This window comes from Crocodylus porosus, unplaced genomic scaffold (genome assembly GCF_001723895.1).
Source record: "Crocodylus porosus isolate Cpor-Errol unplaced genomic scaffold, CroPor_comp1, whole genome shotgun sequence".
NCBI lineage: Eukaryota > Metazoa > Chordata > Crocodylia > Crocodylidae > Crocodylus > Crocodylus porosus.
In genome coordinates, this window is record NW_017728906.1 from 188,341,098 (window position 1) to 188,347,309 (window position 6,212).

Here is a 6,212-nt window from a genome sequence, read left to right on the forward strand (position 1 = left end):
GGCCGCAGCTGGAGTACTGCATCCAGTTCTGGGCGCTGCACTTCAAGAGGGATGTGGACAACATGGAGAGGGTCCAGAGGAGGCCACTCACATGATCAGGGGGCAACAGGGCAAACCCTATGAGGAGAGGCTCCGGGACCTGAACCTGTTCAGCCTCCACAAGAGAAGGCTGATGAGGGGCGGTCTAGTGTCCTGTTACAAACTAGTCAGAGGGGACCAGCAGGCACTGGGGGAGTCCCTGTTCCCCCGAGCAGTACCAGGGGTGACCAGGAATAACAGTCACAAGCTGGCAGAGGGTAGATTCAGATTAGACATCAGGAGGCGCTATTTCACAGTCAGGGGAGCTAGGATCTGGGACCAATTTCCAAGCGAAGTGGTGCAGGCTCCTACTCTGGGGGTCTTTAAGACAAGGCTAGACAGTCACCTTGCCTTGTTTGACCCCTACTTTTTCCTGCCATGGCAGGGGCTTAGACTTGATGATCTGCTTAGGTCCCTTCCGACCCGACCAACTATGAAACTACCTGAGGGTGGTTCCAAAGAGGATGGAGCTGGACTGTCCTCAGTGGGGGCAGATGACAGGACAAGGAGCAACAGTCTCAAGATGCAGCAAGAGATGTTTAGGTTAGATATTAAGAAGAATTTTCTCAGTAGGTGGGAAGTAAAACACTGGCACGAGATTTCCCAGGGGGGTTATGGAGTCTCCATCCTTGGAGGTTTTTAAGACCTGCCTAAACAAAGCCTTGGCTAAAATGATCTAGTTGGGGATATCGTACTTTAAGCAGGGAATTGGACTCCTAAGGGCCCTTCCAACCCTAATTGTCTATGATTCTAACCCAAATGTCTCACTGGCCCAGGATTGGGGCCAAGGCCCAGAGATGGATCAAAGGCTGAGGAGGGCCACAGCTGGAGAGTGGCTGAGTCAGTGGAGCCCAGGAGTCTTGACTGGCCTAGGAGCAAGGCCAGGGCCCAAACACCAAGGGTCACAGGTGGAGACAAAGGAGACCAAGGAGCCTGTAGCCCAAGAGGATTGAGGACTGGGGCTGGGAGCCTGTAGTCCAGGAGGGGCACATGTCAGCAGGAATGAGTATTTGTGAAGCCTGGGCATCGTATAAGGCTGTAATTAGCCCTTACGGCAATGAGCATGGACACCTGTGTTTTTGAGAGGAGATCTAACCTGGGAAGCCCTGGGCAGCCTCCCTTTTCTGAAAGTAGTATTTCATCAAGGCATGGCAGATGAGGAGAATGGGGGAGTGGCCAAAGAGACAGACTAGGAAAGGGCTCAAGGGGCTGCAGGGCATCATGGGCACCCCTGGAGTGGTGTCCTGTTAGAATGACTTTTGCTTTATTTTATGTCCTCTTCATTAGGCATCTTCATTAGTTGGCTATTACCTATGGGTTCCTATTTCATTGCTTAATTGAAGAAAACACCTTAATCACGTGTAACTCTTACTTTTAATCAGCTTCAGAATTAGGAAAGACACAAGCTGCTTTGGTGGGGAATATTCTTTCACTGTATTTAAAATAATGATCTTTCCCATAGAGAAATTAATCTGCTCCCCATCACTTCTGTAATAAAGCCATTCCTTCCCCTATTGCAAAGTGACAGATTAGTTTAAATTGATGGAGTTGGAGACTAATTGTACATTGCACTCATCATCCAATGGTCTCTTGCTACTTTTAAATGTTAATTAGGTGAGGCACAAAATGCTGAAGTGAAGTAGCCAAATGCAAATGTTAGTGCAGATTCACATTTCCTGTAACTGATTCAGATGAAATGCAGCAGCTTGGGATTTAGATAAGCATTTATGGATTTAATGAGAGCTGCTTATTTAGCTGTAAAACCTGTAATACTTTGTCAACTAAAAATCTGCTGTTGGAATATACACATATGAAAATCTGATGCATTCAGAGCTAAAGCAGCTACGATATTTGTCCCTATAAAAAAGGGTCCAAGTAGCAGTTATTTAGTGCTACATCCCTCCCACTGCCTGTTACATCCTTGTACTGCTGTACAATGTATTTGTTGTGATTTGTATGCTGCCCTTCCCAACAGAGGCTCAAAGGTTGACAATAGGAACTCAGGCTAACTTTTATGACATTAGAAATGCTTACAGAATAGGAGAAAACATAACATGGGAGCCCACTAAAACTATCCAAGCCTAGCCTGGTTTGCTAAATGCCTGCCCAGATAAGATGGTCTTCCAGTGCTTCTGAAAGTTGGCCAGGCTTGGGCGCTGGTGGGCCTCAAGAGGGAGGGATCTCCAGGGTTGAGGGCTGAGTATTGAGAATGATCTTTCATTCATTTTTGCTCTTGGCTGACCTTGGGGATCACAATGGAGCATAAGGGAGAAGAAGCAATCCCTTAGTTAAGTAGGACCTGGACCATTTAGGGCCTTATGGGTCAAAACCAGTACCTTGAATTTTAACTAGAAAACTATTTGAAGCCAGTGCAGATGCTGGAGCATTGGAGCTATGGGATCCTGATGACCAGGGATCCAGGTTTTCCATTTTCCATAGAAAACAGCAGAGTTTCCCCTTTCAAGGAGAAAACTCCAGTTTCTCCTTGCAGGCTGGCAGAGTCACAGCCTGCACTGAGCTGCTTCAGGCTTGGGGGAACAGAAGGAGGGGGACTGGAGGCAGTGTGTGCCACATGCAGTTGTGCATCCACACACAAGTGGCTGGCAGTACAGCCAGCCAGGGTGCTGGGAGCAGCCCCAGCAGCTGGATATAGGCAAGTCTATTGGACGGGGGGAGTATGAGGCTTGAGGACTATCTGGGCTTAGTCTGGGCATGCCCACTGGCAATGCATCGGAGGTGCTTCCCGCCCCTCCCCGATTTCTCTGCCAGCAGCAGGGCATGAGGGTGCCAGCAGCACGGCATAAGGGTGCAGCCTGGCACTGGGCACCTGATGCAGAAGGGGAGCTGCTACTGGGAGGGAGTGAGAGGAGAGTGAGCATGGGCTGCAGGTTGGGAGTGAGGGGCACTGGCAGGGCTAGGGGGACTGTGACTTGAGAGTGAGGGGCAACAGCATAGGCAGGGGCTGGCAGTGGCATATCAGGGCTGCTCAGTGCCACAAAGCAGCAGGCTGGGGGACAGGTGCAGCTGGACCTGCATCCTGGTAAGCAAAGAAGGAAGGGGCGCTCTGATTTTTCTATGATAAAAAAACCAAAATCAAATGCCAAAATATATAGGTATTTAAATTTTATTTTATTATAATGATTGAGACACTGGTAGGCTTCCAAATTGGTTTAGAATTGTAAATATATCAATAAAACATTGTGTTCAACTGATACATATGTATCTATAGTGACATTTAACTTTAATCACAGAAAAACATGCATTTTAATTGGAGAATTTTGGATTTTTTTTAACAGAGAAAACCAGGATCCCCGTGATGATCCACCCAGAAGGTTGACTGCCATGTACTGCATCAGCTGCAGCTTCTGAACTGTCTTCAAGGGCACCCCAAATAGAGTGTATTCCTTTATGGGAAAGGGAATAAGCAACTCTAGGATAAATGCAGTATATCTGCATCCACAATATGAGTGGGCTTAGGTCAATTGTTCCAGTAAAATACCACACTTCTAGGTGGTCTAGCTCTAACAGTACAAAAAATATGTATAGACTTAACTTAACTTTGTGAAGGATGTTCTACCCAATTGTCATCTTCCAATAATTATTCAACTACATATGGGGGAAGTGACAAAACAGAGAAACTAAGTACATCCTAGGCTCACACAGGAAGTTAATGGTAGGACTGGGAACAGAATTCAGTGTGTTCTGTTGACTAGGTAGACAAGGTTATTTGGGTGGATCTGATACCTTTTACTAGACCAACTTAGATTGTTGGAAAAAATTTTTCTCAGGAAGCACTTTCAGGTTTAAAAACCCTTTGTCACTCTGAGGAAGCTTCTGTAGTTGGTGTGTGCTCTTCCTGGATGCAATGAATAGTAAAGAAGGCAGAGGCTGGGCTCGTATGCATGCAAGACAGCTTTCTTTTTTAATACAAAGCTGTGATACACAGCCAAGCCCTCAGATACCACCGAATTTCCTCTGAGGAGAACACCCAGGATTGCCACCTCACTAATCTTAAAAAGCCTTTTACTCAACTAGGACACCCCTCCAGAGAGAAAAGTTGCATGTTTGATACCATGTGAAGAGTTGCTGCAGAACAGAAGAAAAAACCCCATGAACTGCAACCGCTAGTTATGACATATTACCCTTCCCTCAAACACATACAGAAAATCCTCAAACAATTGCAACCCATACTAGAAGGAGACCCAATTTGTAAAGAGATCTTCCAAGAACCTCCCTCCTAGCCTTCAAATCAGCACCGAACCACGCTAACTTCATCACCAGAAACAAACTTCCTATGGCTGGGGACACACTAAATGGATCTAGACCATGCCGTGACAAGAAACGCAAAACCTGCCAACACATCTCCACCACCCCCGCAATTACTACACCCCACAACAGAGCCATCAGCATCCCTGCATCTTTCCGCTGCACCTCCAGAAATGTAATACATCTCATCCAATGCACCAAATACCCTGATGGTCCCAAGAAGTTGAAAAAACTAAGAGCTTGTCTACATCAGAATAGTTGGGAAATATAATCCAAACTTGTATAAAGTAGGTTAGTTAATCCACATTATATCTTGATGTGGACATTCATTCAAGTGTTTTTTAGTTTGGAAGGAGTCCAATTAAAGCCAAAGTAAATTAATCTAGTTTGAAGTAAAGTTACTCAAATTGTGAGGAGGGGGAACACTAAATGGCTAAATGGAGTTTAGCTAATTACTTATGCCAGGGCTGCCTAACTTTTAAATGGCTGGGGGCTGCACACCCTAGGAGCCACATTAGTGCAAGCCACAGACCCCTTGTGGGGCATCCCACCCCACCAATGGTGCACATGGGTGGTGCCCACCTTAGTTCTCTTGTTGCACTGCACTGCAGGATCCTCTGGCACCATAAGCTGTGCTTCCTTGCTTGCTGGGGCAGGATCAGGAAGCTAAAGCTAAGGGATGGAGGGTGACCCTGGCTCCAGCACCAGCCAAAATGATTATGGACATGGAGCTTGGGTAGGAGCCTGGGGCGGTGGGAATTAGCAGGGATAAGAGAATGATCACCTTTTCTTCTCTGTGTCTTCCCCCACCTTCCCCACATAATCACAGAAAACGAAGGCTGGAAGGAACCTCAGGGAATAATCTAGTCCAAATCCCTGCTCAGAGCAGGACCATCCCCAATTATATCATCCCAACCAATGCTCTATCTAGTCAAATCTTAAAAACCTCCAAGGATGGAGGGTCCACAAACTCTCTGGGTAATTTGTTCCAGTGTTTTACTATCCTCCTAGTGAGAAAGTTCCTCCTAATATCTAACCTAAACTTCCCTTGCTGCAGCTTGAGACCATTGTTCCTTGTTCTGTCATCTGCCACCATGGAGAACAGTCCAGCTCCATCCTCTTTGGAAACTCCCTTAAGGTAGTCAAAGGCTTCTATTAAATCCCCCCTCAGTCTTCTCTTCTCCAGAATACATAAGTCCAGTTCCCTCAGCTTCTACTCAGAAATCATGTGCTCCAGCCCCCTAACCATTTTTGTTGCCCTCCACTGGACTTTTACCAATATAATACAAGCCAATAGGGATGTCTGGAAGGAAATAACTTCATGAACTGGCAAAGGCAACTATTGTATTTTAATTGAAATTGTATTTAGGCAATTGCAGCTTAAATACAACTTGAATCATCAAAAAACCTGCAGTGTAAATACCAAGCTATGAACTTTCAACCACGTTTTATTCCCATGTTAAATAAACGGATGATAAAATTGAAAGTCCATCAATGACATCTAAATGCCATCAGCAGCAACTGGGGCTGACGGAAATAATCCTTCCTAGTGCATCTTGTAAAGGGAAAACTGAAGTGAATTAACAATGTATGGGATGCACAAAGCACAGTCCAGGCTGGCCAGGAATGGTGGGTAATTTTAGGGCACCCACCAAACCATGGAAAGCATACAGATTTAGGCATGCACAAAGTTGAAATTCATGTGTGTTTAGTGACTCCTCTCAGTAAGTCAGACTGGATTTCACAGAGGTCCACCAAAGCACAGTATCCCAGACAACTGCATCCATCTACAGCTTGATTTAAAATTTGAGGCTGAAACCCATTGTGATCTTGAATTCTAAATTATTGGAGCCATATTTTGTCTCAGC